General features: G+C 37.3%; 2 pseudogenes; one reads left to right on the forward strand and one right to left on the reverse strand.

Moving 5' to 3' along the window:
• Positions 1–946: 946 nt before the first annotated feature.
• On the reverse strand, positions 947–2,088 carry LOC107141371 (annotated as a pseudogene).
• Positions 2,089–9,541: 7,453 nt separating this feature from the next.
• On the forward strand, positions 9,542–10,597 carry LOC107141167 (annotated as a pseudogene).
• Positions 10,598–15,168: the final 4,571 nt, after the last annotated feature.

Raw genomic sequence — 15,168 nt, forward strand, 5'->3', positions numbered from 1 at the left:
TATTATAGGAACAATGAAAATTAACTTAAAAATTATGAGTCTCGAAGTCACGATCCATGAGATGATGACTGATGATTGGACTACCCAGAAAAGAAAGAGGTCAAGGCTAGAGGACAGTATAGATATTGTTTGAAACATATGCATACATACACACAAAATATCCTAACATAGATGATGTCTACATCCTCTGTAAGAGACAAAAACACAAAATCCAACTAGCAACAATCATAACAACCCTGTATGTTATAAAAGACAGGCAGAATACAATACAATACCAATATTATATTTTCATTCTGAAAAATTAAATATGAGCTGATCATTAACATCTATTGATAACTGAAAACAATGAATTTCAAAGTTTTCTTGTACTCAATTTCTGTTTTCTTTGAGGAATAAAGGCTTATAGTGATAGTCTTTCATAAGTCTTTTTCTAATTTTTCTCTATTATATTGAATTTCCTTAATTCTGAATTACACAATATAAAGAATATTTCAACCACTTAGTTGACTAGTTCCCTGTAGTCATTTTTCCAAGTAAAAATTGGAATGCTCTAATCTATATCAAATATAGTAAAGCCTAATGATTATATCATATATAGAATCTGAAAATTATAAAAACTATTTGTTCATTTGTTAAAGCCCATGATGTAACATCATCATTTTCTGATTTATGCTTGAAATTTATGAAATTTCAACACAAAGAGTACATCACACAAATTTCATGTTTTTTCCGTTGTGATCTTATGGCTGACCGAAAGCTATGGCTTGCTGCTACTGCCCACGAGTACTAGAGAGTATTACAATGCACATTGCTACCCCAGGAAAAGATTAAAGTTAAAAACCTGAAGTATGGTTTCCACTAACCACATATCCATCATAAAGCTGAAAAATCTTAAGCCAAACCATTATTTTTTTTTTCTAAGCAAAGGACTTCATTAATCTTTGTTTCAAACTTTAGGTTTCTTCAGCTTAATTAGCTGCAAAGAATAAATTGTGCATAAGCAAAAACTGAAAAGAGCTATGAAGTCCAAGAGGCTTGGGCTTAAAAATATTAGAGATCTAAATTTTATCAAATACATAAACAACTTTAAAAAGCAGTTCTAATACAAATACCAGCTCCCAGTAACTTCCTAAAATTTACCTTCTTCAGAAGTTGATAAGTTACCTCATTCTTAGAAGCCTCATCAAAATTCTCCACAAAATCTTCATTATCATTCTCTCCAGTAGCAAGTGTTGCTTTTCCATCCACAGATTGTTTGGGCAGAGCTTCAGCCAGCCTCCTTAAACTAGTCAAACTGTCTGCACTAAGCTGGTTTAAGATGCTAGGTAGCATTGAAATGGTCAGTTGCTTTGTCTCAATACGGCCTATAATGGTCAAACTGTTTGCTGCCAGAGAGATGCCTGAACTTTAGGATTGTTAAAGTGAACCACTGTTCCTTGGTTTATAAACATATCCACCTCTTCGATACTAGAGATATTGTTTACCCCTAACTTCTTTAGGAGAACTGAAGTTTTTCATCATCTGCTATGGCTATTCTATGATCCACTTTCTTATTTTGATAAACCCAGTCTGATTCCCTCTTAAATTTGGAAGCCATCTTGCCACAAAGGCATAAAAAACTAATTTCGGTTTTACTATAAATTACTGCAAATTCTAAACTGCTTGGAATGCCTGCCCGTACCTTGAACTCACCCATGCCTAACTTTCCTTGACCAGATAACAACCCTCTCTGAGGCTCTAATGACCTTCATAAATTCTGATGTCAGGACCAGCAGAAATATAAACTAGCCTCTGTGTTATGCAAGTCAGGGTTTTGTTATCTGTAACCCCCGCTTTGTGTAATTTTCTGGGCTATAAAGCTGCACTTCTAGAAAGCTGCGGGCCTGTCTTTGGCTCCCGTGGTTTTTGTTGGGAGAGGCAGCCCGGCCGTGGAAATAATAAGCTTGCTTTAATTTGATTTTAATTGGAGTCATGGTCTTTTCTTTGCTTCGTGGTCTAACAATTCTGCAAGCAGTTCTTTTCCCCACCACTGTGCACTTGTGCCTGAAGTTGGGCGAGTTGTTCCCGGTTCATGATAGTTTCTTTCATCTTGTCAAGCAGAAATGGGGCCACATGGGGGACTGGGGTTGATGTTCAGGAGATCTCATGTTGACCAGCTAAGATTAGAGCACATACGACTTTTCTTACTCAAGTACTATAGTATACCTTGCCAATTTTACCAAATGACCATGCTTCTTTCAGCAGTTCTATCAGATCTTTAAAAATTCATGCTAAAGAGAGAAAGAAGTTGGAAATCAATGAGCAACTTTTCAAGTTAAATAAAAGCATTAATTAGGTTTTCAAGTTAGCCCCTATATAGTTTTTATTTTTACAGAAAATCTAATTACAGTTTATTTATTACGCTGGGATGGGAGAGTTCTGAGGGAATCAACAACAAAAAGAAAGACATTGTTACCAAACTGGATATAACCCTTCTGGCTTCTTACAGTAGTTTGCCTTTTAAAGATTTCAACATCAGAAGGTAGTATTAGATCAGAGGCTTAACAGCTGGCACCTTCTGATTAGTGATCATTCACTTTCTTGATTTCTATTTATATTGCTAACTGAACCTAGAGAAAAGGTGAGCCTCCCCTAACACCCTTAGTTTTGCAAGAGCAGCCCACTATGTTGGTGAAGGCCAGGAGTACTAGCTTTTCTTACAATGGTTTGACTTAAGATTTTTCATCTTTATGATGGATATGTGGTTAGTGGAAACCATACTTCAGGTTTTTAACTTTAATCTTTTCCTGGGGTAGCAATGTGCATTGTAATACTCTCTAGTACTCGTGGGCAGTAGCAGCAAGCCATAGCTTTCAGTTAGCCATGAGATCACAACGGAAAATAAGCAATACTTTCCATCATACTGTGGTGTTACTACATTATGATGTTTGGTAGGTTAGGTGCATTAAATGCATTTTCAACTTCTGTTTTCAACTTTCAATGGGTATATCAGGATGTAACCCCATGATAAGTTGAGGAACATCTATTTAAAAACTCCATGTGTAGTATTTTTTTTAAATATTTCTTTAGCTGTTGATAGACCTTTATTTTATTTATTTATTTGTTTGTTTGTTTATATGTGGTGCTGAGAATCGAACCCAGTTCCTCACACATGCTAAGCAAGTGCTCTACCACTGAGCTACAATCCCAGCCCTGTAGTATCCTTTTAAAATGAGTCCTTTTTAGGACATGTTGATTTCAACATAAAATTAGAAATCTTTTTTTTTTCTGCCCTACTCCTACCAAGAACATTATTAAGTGCCCACCAAACAGAAAATTTGTTGTTGCTTTTTAAAAGTATGTAAACTCCTGATTAGACTATTTATATGCTTTTCCATATTCGTGGAAGTTTGAGGAGAATCATGACAGCAAGGTACAGGGTGTGGGTTGGGAAGGGACCCTTGTAGAGAAATCTTAGTGAGTTTTAACTGGTCTCTGAGTCTAGGCCTTAGCTTTGCAAGACCAAAAACTTGGATCTGTAGGAGACTGTCAGAGATGCTAAATCTATCGAGATTATTGGTTTTGAAGCCAAATGGCTTAGTTTATGTATCAGGCTCTGTTACTCAAATGCCTGTGTAACCATGGACAACTATTTGGCTTCTATAAACTTTGTTTCCCTCATCTATAAGTGGGAAACAACTGTACCTACAGAGTTCTAAAGATTTTCTAAGTCAGTACCCATAAAATACTTAAAACAGTACCTAGAATATAATAGATGTATACTGAATTGGTATCAATTTATGATAGGCATATTTCTTTCAAATGCTAGTGTTTCTATTCCTTCTGTCTCTGTTTTTGGTATCACATTTTTCTGAGAACTTGAATTCCTGTTCAGGAGATTTCTTGTTTCATATTGGATGAAGGCCCTGTCATAGCAGACCTGATCGGTCCTCTATACATCAATGTAATGTCTCTTCTCTTTCTGTGGATGCTTATTAAAGAAACTTTCTCTCCTCTCCCTCCACTTCCATTGACATACATTTTTTTAGATTTTTAGATGTTGGCCAGCTCTGTTTATTGAGGCTCTTTTACAAGTTTAATGTCATTGATGTTATAGATAGTATTACAGTGCTCTTAAATGTGTTGCTTTACTTGGCTTAACATAAACAGAAGCAATCCCATTTCTAATTTCTTGGAGGTGAGGGAATACTTCACCATTTCAAAGGGGCATGAATTTACCTCCTCTACCTTTCAGGAAAATCATATGTTGTATCTTTAAAAATAAAAAGTATACTTGGAAGTAGACATTAGACACAACCTTTACATGAATTATCACACAACTCTTGGTTCTCAGTGACATGCAACAGTGAGAAAACTACAAGCTCATTATTAAGATACAAAATTTAAAACTACAGGAAGCAAGTTAGTGTAACTTAACTGACAATAATACAGCAAATTGTGGAGAAAGCTGTACTCTCCAAAATTTTAGTGAAGGAATAATCATCAACAACAGCCAAAGAAGACATATCTGTCTATAGTCATGGGTTTTATAGTAAAATTATCATCAAAATACATAATGCTCTATAGCTTCCAAAATGTTTTCACATGTCATATTCATTTCTTAACTTCTTGTGAGGTGGCTCTATTATTTAATCCCAAAAAACTAACAGTTAAACCCCTGTACTAAGCAGAAATCTATATTTTCTTACATATCTTACTTATCCTGTGTTCTTCTCCATTATAGTATACTTTCTTCCATGTGAATTAAGTAATTTGATGGTTTCTTTTATTTGAGAAGTTTAGGAAGAGGTTTTTGTTGTTGTTGTTTAATTCCTTTTGATTAAACTTGTTAGGAAAGATGGTGATCAAAAAAACAAACAAACAAAAAACCCTAATCTATAGTAACTGCTTCAGTGGAATATTTAAGAGATTATTATATAGCAAAATGAGAGCATTAAACACTCCCCAGGAATGGATATGAAGAATCTTTATTATAGTTTTTTTTTTTCTTTTTCCTGGGGAGTTCATAGGAGGAATTCCCTTGGCAAAAATCAGGCAGCTGCTGCTGCTGACAACAGTTGTCTTTTTATTTGCAGAACCATATACTCTTATTCTTATGAGTAGTACACTGTTGTTGAAGGCATTGACCCCATAATGACAATCCATCCCAAAAGCCAATGTCTAAGAGAAGTAACTAAATTCTAGATAGAGAATTTAAAATAGTAATGACTTTTTCTGTGTACACTCAATTGTGGTACTACTAGAATGATAACCATAAATTTTGTAATAATGATGAAAAATAGAATAGTTGCTGATGGGCTAATATGCCTCTGTATAAAACAAAATCCTTAGGTACCAACCTGTTGAAATGGGAAAGAGTGACTCATACATACTTGTTATTGTACTTTTTTATCATTAGGGTTTTTCCTCTGAATAAGTCTTGGCAGAGATAATTCATTGGTGCATAACTTCAGAAAAATTATTTGGAGGTGGGACCCAGAACAATGAAATAATTGTTGATTTGAAAGTGAGCCATCTGAAATTTCAGAGTGTGAATTAATGAATGTACATTGTGTTTTTCACCCTTGTGTATTACCTTATTTCTGTTTTTTTCCCACTCCCCTAACATACTCTATTCCCAATTCCCCAGATTTTTAAATAAAAGAATGTATGCAAGTGTTATATCTTCATCAAAATCATTTCCTATCTGGCAGGCTATTGTCCTTAGCAACAAGAACAGAAACAAGCCTGGGGCTCAGTAATTGCAAGGAGAAAGAATAATCCTTTTTAATGAAGAGCTAAATAATACTCTTCTTGTCCTTCCTATCACCACACAATGCCTACAGAATTGTCCAAATAGCAATTGTGAATGTCTGCTCACATCCTCTATGGCATTCAAGTAATGAATCTGATGTCAAGACCCTCTGAAAAAGTCTTACCTAAGCTTTAGTAAATTCCCTTATTAGGATATCATACATGCCACAGAGAAAGGCTCTCAATATATACATCCACTTAAGTTTTCAGCCTTAAAAATAAGTTACATATTTGGCTGATAACTTATTCATTTCAAACCCACTCAAATTTTCACACCTGGAAAATTTGGAAAAAACAGCACAAAGTCATCCAAAATCAACACCTAACTGAATTTCTCTTTGAAAATGATTAATGAAAGATACAAACTAAAAGTCATTTTCAATAAGTTTAGCAAAAAAAAAAAAAAGTTGGTTGAAATAACTTTTTTCCATAATCTTCAGTTTTCATATGAAAATAAAATATTTTCTCTTAAAATAACATGTAAGAGAACAAAAACTTTGTATGTTTGAAAAGACAATTATTTTTAAATTAAATTTGAGTGATAATCTGGGAATTAGCAATGCCACTTGAAAAACCTTAATCTTATGTACACAAAGTGCAATATGTCTGAAAATCAATAGCAGGGAAAAACTAAGCGAATCCTTCAAAAGAAAAGGCAGAGTACAGATAAATATAGCTTAACAAGAAAAGAAAGGAAGAATGGTAGAAGAAAATCTGAAATTGTTAATCGAGGTCATAGGTCTAGAAGAATAAACCCAAGAGTGGCTGGCAGGTTTAAGGCTCCCAGAATGGAATTAACTAAGGAGATAATAATCCTAGCTGCATAAAAATACCAAGTATACAATCTTCTAAAATGTTCAAAGCACTTTCAAATATAAAGTTTACTGGAAATTTTTGGCTTCCAGATGAGAATAGCATACAGAATGGGACCTGGAAGGACATGAGGAAAGATAGTAAACAATAGACTCTAATAGAAAAGGTGGCAGGACACCAAAGACAAACTGTCTGGACATCATTTATTTGGCCTAGAGCTAATCCTACTCACATGGTTCTTTTGTTGTGAGTTGTAATTACCTCCAGAAATGGTTTGTTTATTTGATGTATACATATGCACTCTCGTTCAGAAAAAGACGCAGCCTCAGGTGGCACACAGTTCACTGTTCATTTTAGTGCCTCATTCATAGGATTGAGCAATCCCATTAACAACTAACACATTATTTTCCTGCATTCACTGATCCTGGTTATTATTCAGATTTGGATTTGCTATTGCATAAGGGTACACACAAGAGTACATTTAGAAGTTAATGCCTCATATAATACTATGTTAGGATTCAGGGTATATTAGGAAAACTAACTAGAAAAGATGAAGGAAGATGAAGAAGGAAGGAAGTGGTGAGTAATGGACTTCCTCATATTTGCATATTAAATTAAAAGACGTAATATAACTGTAAGGGTAAAAGAAATTGAAGTTAAAGCATAAAAGTTAAAGGGTAAAAGACCGGGTATTGTAAAGTTTCTAAGCTGCAAGGTCTGAGTTAAAATGTAAAGGATTAGGTATTGTTAGGTTTCTATGCTACCTGCAAAACCTGAAATTTCTGTAGCTGTTAAGACAATGCTTGGAACCGCCCAGTAAATATTTCCCCTGACTGCTTGGTTGTTTAATAACTGAAGGGCTCTGTGTGGTCACACGTAGGCATCGCAGGGCCTAAACCAATCAGTTTGAATGTGTACCCCGCTTTAAAACTGACCTATCACCCCCGTCTGACCTGTTCCCGCCAATGAATGAACTAATCATGTTTAGGAGTTGTTGTTTGATTTTCCCGCGGTGTATAATGATTTGTTAAAGGAGACTGTGATGTATGTAAAATCCCCGCCCTCCCCAAAAAAGTGTACTTAAGCAGTGCTCAGCCCCTGCTTGGGGCTCTGGGCTGCTTTCCCTTCTCAAGTGGGCACGGAGTCCAGCATGCTGGTTCAATAAATCCCCTTCTGCCAATTGCATGAGTGGTCACTTGGTGGTCTCTTTCTCTGATGCTTCACCGGACCCTTACATAACCAATCCCCTTTAAAATTAAAAACTTCAAATTAATTTGGCTCTCAAACTTGCTCATGCTGAGAATGGAAGCTAAGAAGCTCCTCCCTCACCCAGACAAGCACTTAGGAAACTTAAACTGTGATATATTTCTGATTAGCCCAGCCTAGCTAAATCTGTGTATGCATTTTGTCCTACTGTGCCACCCCCTCTCCTCTTATAAAAGCTATCTAGGCACCAAACTCTCTGAAGATAGAGATTTGATACAGAAAAGACCCCCTCTATCTTTCTCAGGACCTGTTTTCTTCACCAACCTTTGTCTGCAAGCTTTAGTGGACCCTCTTCCCCAGTGCTGAGAGCCATTGCCGAGTAGGAATGATGCGAGTAGGAATGATGCATGGCATTTTTGGTTGAGAGGTGACGCCAGCAAGCTATTGAGATGATAATGGTTAGGTTAAGATGTGTATTCAATTGGATATTAGACCCCTGCTGTCTGCCTTGGCCTGCTACTTTGGAGCTCCCATGGGGATTCCTGGAGAGTTCCCATTGGTTGGGGAAGTGTGGGAGGAGGGATTTCTGGAGGAGGGATTTCCGGTTGGTGTGGTGTGTCCCGGGAGAAGGCCGCGTGCGTGGCGTTCCCGGGAGTTTTGGAAATAAAGTTTGTTCCTGCTTGAGTGACTCGTGATTTTGTGCCCAGCCAGACTGCGGCACCCCAGAACAGTTTTGGTGAGACAGCTAGGAGAGTCCTCTTTGCACAGTCTACACTGAGGGGAGCCACCAGGTTCTCACAGGAAGAAGAGATTCAACTGCTCGCTAGCCAAACACTCAGTTGGAACTTCAGGAAAAATCCCAGCAGTTACCCAGAGCCTCTTTGCATAAGGGGAATGTTCCTTCCTTCCCTTTCCCTGACATTAACCCATAAGTGCTTGGATGATAGAAGAAAAAGGTTTTGGGGAGCTGGACAGCTCCAGGCACTCCAGGGTCCTGGAAAATTTTTACCTCTGCCATTTGGAGCTAAAATACATGTAGCCTTTTGAATTTTGCATGATTCACTTTTGTGTTACTGTGGGAAGCCATCCTGACACGTGACTGGGCGGCTCCCGTTAAGGGTCTGAGGCGTTCTGGCTGTGTCGGAACTTTCCCGGCCCTTTCCTGATGAGAGAACCCGACCGTGTGGGGGTGTGACTGACCACTGACCCCGGGGGCCCAATCACTGACCCTGACCTTGGAGTGCAGTCCCCCCTCAACCTTCATTGGATGGAATTATTCCCTGAATTTCTTATTCCCCAATAAAAGGCTACTCCCTGGCGTGTTCACTCTCTCTCTCTCCTGCTAGCCCTGAGTAATCCTTGCTGCCCTGCTGGGCGGTTAGAGGTTGGAGCCAGAGAGGGGAGCCGTCTTGGACCTGGCAATAGAAATAAGGTAACTGAGTCTGTGTGTTTTATTTCGATCTCTTCTAGCTAACTTTTATGCCAAGAACCTCATTAATGAAACCATTGCGCAGGCCGCATGGTGGATGTTACCAGGTGGTATGAAATAATCTATTCACCATTTGGGACTTAAATAAACCATGTGGATCTTGTGTTTTGGGTTACTGGTCAGTGTGGGCTAAGATTCAGAAATACAAAATTCTCAGCAATTATTTTTGTGTGTTTGGAGGACAGTCATTTAAGACAGAAGTGGGAAATTTGTGCAGAGCAGAACAGCTCCGGTGAAAAAATGTCTCATATAAAATCAGCTCAGGATGGCAGAGCCCTGCAAAGAGATGTCTTGCAGAACAATTTGCAGCTGGGGAGATAATAACTGATGTTTCAAGAAAGGAATGGAAACTAGGATTACCCATTGGCCAAGGTGGCTTTAACTGTTATATATCTTGCTGATAAAGAGTCTTTGAAATAAGTTGACAACGAAACAACTCATACTATAAAAGTAGAAACCAGTGACAATGAACCTTTTTTCTTTAACTGAATTTAAAGTTCTCCCAGCAAGCTGCAAAACCAGAGCAAATTCAGAAATGGATTCATACCCATGAATTTTAGAACACTGGTGTTTCTAAACATTGGGGGATCTAGTCTACATAATAAAAATGGAAAAAGTTGCAGACTTATGTTAATTGATTGCTTTGGAGGTGCCCTTCAGAAAATATATGAAGCAAATGCCAAAAGATTTTCTCAGAAAACTGTCTTGCAGCTAAGCTTACCAATTTTGGATACTCTGAAATATATTCATGAGCATGAGTATGTACATGGAGATATCAAGACCTCAAATCTTCTGATCTATAGAAATCTTGACCAAGTGTACTTGGTAGATTGTGGCCTTGCTTTCCAGTACTGTCCAGAAGAGATCATGAAGAATATAAGGAGGACCCTTAAAGATATCATGACGGCACTATTGAACTCACCAGCATTGATGCCCCTCAAGACATAGTGACTTGGAAACACTTAGTTATTGCGTGCTCCATTGGTTTAGTGGCCATTTTCCCTACAAGAATAATTTGAACGATCCTATTGTGTTAGGGATTCCAAAATTAAATAGAGAAATTATTGCAGGTTTGTTGGAAAATGTGTTTCCCTGGAAAAACAAGCCTGGTGAAATTGCTGAATATATGAAAACTGAAATTACACAACTATGCTAAAAAACCTCAAAATTATCAAAAATTTGCACAATATCCTTTTGCAAGGATTAAAAGCTAGAGGAAGTAAGGATGATGACAAACTGAACCTTAGTATCATGGAGAATGTTGCAGAGAATGCTAAAACAGTAACAAAGAAATGAAAGAAAGCACAGAATCTAGTGTTGGAGACATGGAATATTCAAATAGAGAAGGCCACACAAATCTGAAGTGAGGAGTCCCAAAGAGCCACATATCAAAGCATGTGTCATCCAGAGGCTAGCAGCAGAAGCTATGATAGTTCAGGAACCAGAAAGGAAGTCCAGAAGTAAGGAAAATGCTATGAACCAACTTTTTTTCCTTTTCATTTGACTTTTTCTCCTTTTCTGTTTTACTTTCATTAAGTACTTATGCCTTTAAAAAAACTTTTTATTAAAACGATTTTTTAAAAGAGTTAACATACTCTTGTAATACAGTGCAGCCTATATATGTAAATATACACTTGAGTTTAATGAAAGTGTTTTATGTGTTCTTTGTTAACTTGGCCATTGGCTTAGCAGAGGCCAAAATCTGATGGCTGCAACAACAGAGATGTGTCTCTCAGACAAGACAAATGCTCGCTGGTCCACCCAGGGAAATTTGACTAGAATCCTAGCAGAGGTGTTGAGGTGCTGCTTAAGAGTCTTTTAGGGATTCCAATCCAGAAGCATAGTCCATACCTGGATAAGAAGGAACTCTTTATAGCCTGTCTGGAGGTGCAAATGAGGGCATGAACAACCATAGACTCCTTACTGTATGGGATTTTCTGAGACTCCTAAGGGGGAAATCTCTGGCCCACTGGTGACACATTAGGAAGGAATTTTCTACAAGTGGTACATCTTACTAACACAAATACCTTGCTGTTAGAGTCTGTAAACAAGTCAAAATAACACCTGGCATTTTGCCAGGGGAATGTTAAAGTTCGTAAACAAGTCTGGATGGTGCCTGACAAAATGTCAGAGGGAGTGGTTTGAGAAGTAACAAAACCGAGCCATTAGGTGTAGAGATTCCTGATTGGTTGACTGATGTATCTAGTTTATGCTAATTAGATAAGCTGTGTGGAATGTACAAATACTGCTCCTGTCCTGCAATAAACGGCTCCTACTCCTGCTGTATCAACGTACACAAGTTATTCGTCACCCCCTCCGCTTATTTTGCCCAGCCAGCCGGGCTGCGGCACCTTGCTAGCATTGACTTTTTTTTTTTATACTGGGGATTGAATTCAATGGCACTCAACCACTTAACCACATTCTAGCCTTTTTTTTTTTTTTGTATTTTATTTAGCAACAAGGTCCCTCTGAAAAGGGCACACTCATACATTGCTGGTGGGACTGCAAATTGGTGCAGCCAATCTGGAAAGCAGTATGGAGCTTCCTTGGAAAACTTGGAATAGAACCAACATTTGACCCAGCTATCCAACTCCTCGGTTTATACCCGAAGGACTTAAAAACAGCATATTACAGGGACACAGCCACATCAGTGTTTATAGCAGCACAATTCACAATAGCTAAACTATGGAACCAACATAAATGCCCTTCAATAGATGAATGCATAGGGAAATTTTGGTATATATACACAATGGAACATTACTCAGCATTAAAAGAGAATAAAATCATGGCATTTTCAGGTAAATGGATGAAGTTGGAGAATATAATGCTAAGTGAAGCAAGCCAATCCCCCAAAATCAAAGGCTGAATGTTTTCTTTGATATGAGGATGCTGACTCATAGTGTCAATGGGGGTGGGGGAGCATGGGAGGAATGGAGGAACTTTAGATACGGGAGGGGAGGGAGGGGGCAAGAGGGTAAGAATGATGGTGGAATGAGTTAGACATCATTACCTAAGTACATGTATGAAGACATGAATGGTGTGAAAATACTTTGTGTACAATCAGTGACTTGAAAAATTGTGCTCTATATGTGTAATATGAAATGAATTGCTTTCATGTATAACAAATTAGAATAAATAAATAATTTAATTTAAAAAAACAAATTTTTCTTAATTCTTCCAACTATGATATTGAAGCTCAGGGTCCCTGATTGTAAGTAATAAATAGTAACTGGATGGCATTATGATTTCATCTATATTAGAGAAGAGAATTTCTTTTGATAGAGAAGATAATTTTTTCAAGTTACTCAACTATCAATAAAAGTTGTGGATTCCTTATGAAAAAAAAAAGAAAGAAAGTAAATACATAATCAAGGAAGACTGGGCTGGGGATATAGCTCAGTTGGTAGAGTGCTTACCTGCCTTGCATGTACAAGGTCCTGGTTCAATTCCCAGAACACCACACACACACACAAAAAAAAAAAGAAGAAGAAGAAGAAGAAGACTGCAGGCAGGCTCAAGAGAGATGACTTTTAAGGGTAAAGCACAGAATACCTGAATGAACGTGGGCCATTTTAAGAGTGAGAAAAACAAGTGTTTGGGTTTCCTGATTCTTATTTTAAAGGGAACTCAGTGGAGAGTAAGCATGGGAAGATATATAAAAATGCTATCAGTCTGGTGATCTCAAGAAAGTTTCTGGTGGTCCCATCAATCTCAGGATCTTTAGGGTGGATGTGGTCTTCATTATCTGATCAGTAGATAGTACTGGAAGTTCACTAAGTTATAGGTTTTTCAGTGTCATATCACTCTTTACTTAATCTATTGGTGGGGGAAGGAATAATTAATAGTGCCCACATAGATTTACAGATTTCCCAAGAATTTGGGAGTGACTGACTTGGGAGAAAGACTGACCTAGGAGTGATAGGCCTGGAAAAATATAAAATTTTATAATTGAAATTTTATTTTCTTGTTCTTCCTTTATGTCTTCTTTCTACTTATGTTCTATTTCCTCTATCGTACCTCAATATAGTATGTTTTATTGATACAAATATTTTAAATTTTTATGAAGTTTTAGAAATCTTATAGTCCTGACATAATGCTGTATCGTTATCATCAATATTTTTTCATGATTTATGTCTTAACATATTGTAAAGGTAACTAAACTGTTTTGCTCAAATGTTGAACAATCTATGTAGTAATAATACCTTATGTATTGTTTGTAGTTATTTTTTTGGTAATGAGTATTGAACCTAGGGATTAGCCACTGAGCCACATCCCAAATCATTTTAATTTTCTATTTTGAGACAGGGCCTTGCTAAATTGCTTAGGGCTCTGGAAATACGGAGGATCCTGTGTACCCCAGAAGTCAAAACAAACAGTTGGACACTAGTCAGCTCTGTTGAAGGGGCAAAAATTTTATTTCCACATGCAGAATGGCACACAGCAATCAAAACCAAAGCAGGAGCACGGAGCAGGCAGTCTGTTAGGCCTCTATCCTTGATGGAAGGGTACTAGGTTATTGCCCATAAATTAGGACCGACTTTACAGTCTTTGGCAGGAAACATTAAGCTATTAAGGAAAGAGGGTACTTGACTACCCTCTTACATTGGTCAGAGCCTATATCACTATCTCCTAATGTGTTTTTTAAAGAAATATACCTCTAGTTGTAGTACCCACCCACTTTAGTTCCCTTGTGGAAGGAAAGTCCCCATGGATTGAGGGCCTTTTGGCATGTACACAGTTTATCTCTGTTGGTCAGCTCAGGCTCCATCCTTCTCATCTCCTGTCTGTCAAGAGGCTGTAAATCTTTACACTCAGTGTTAACTGCTTGTAACTTTCCATCCTCCTTTCCCCTCCAGCTGCCTTTCTTACATCCCAAGTCATTTTACATTTAAAGCTAAATATTGTATTTTGAAAATGGATCACCGGGATTTTCTGTTTCTCAGAGGGCTTCACTAAGTTGCTGAAACTGGTCTAGAACTTGCAATCCTCCTGCCTTAGCCTCCCAAATCACTGAGATTACAGGCACGCGCCACCATGCCCTTCTTGTAGTCATTTTAGATTGCACGAACCATATCCCTGTAGTTAATAAGTTGAAATCTTGTTTTATTCATTGTTCATATGCAGACAAATTTAAAATTAAAAATTTCAGTGTATGTATAAGATTCTCTCAGTTATACTGTTCTACAACTTGTCTTACAAAATGTATTTGGGATATGATACTTACGTGTTCTTTATTCTTGAATAAACTTTATTTCTTATAGTCCACATTCAAAATTTTTACCATTCTGTGGAATAAACCCCCAATTTTTAAAATATCTTCATTTATTTATTTTTATGTGATGCTGAGGATCGAACCCAAGGCCTCACAAGGGAGAGGCAAGCACTCTACCACTGAGCTACAACCCCAGCCCTAAACCTCAAATTCTGAAGATATTGTAAAATGTGATACGGGGAGTTTTCTACCTAAATGATAATTCACCTTAGTTTGCACAAGACAAAGACTCCAGCTAACAGATTATTTAATGCAAATTTTGAATGGAACTACTTTTACCAAAAAAAAAAAATGGTTTTCTCTAGATAAAAATGGTAGTGCTAAAGAACTTATGTTTATTAGTTTAAATCTACTATAGAGAGTGGATTTCCTTTGCTCTTATTAATGTTTCGTATTTGCTTTGTCTGTCCAAATCCTTAATGCTGGACTTAGTATAAGGACTACATTTCTAACCCTCTTATTGCTTAAATTTGGCTAAAAAGGGGGTCTTTTGACAATGACTCCTAATTTGTCACTTCCCCTCTGATGAGGGATCAATCATATCAAAGAACTGGACATATCTTCAACTATGGGGGACCACCTGTTACTGGGCATG

This window comes from Marmota marmota, unplaced genomic scaffold, assembly GCF_001458135.2.
Source record: "Marmota marmota marmota unplaced genomic scaffold, marMar, whole genome shotgun sequence".
Lineage (NCBI taxonomy): Eukaryota > Metazoa > Chordata > Mammalia > Rodentia > Sciuridae > Marmota > Marmota marmota.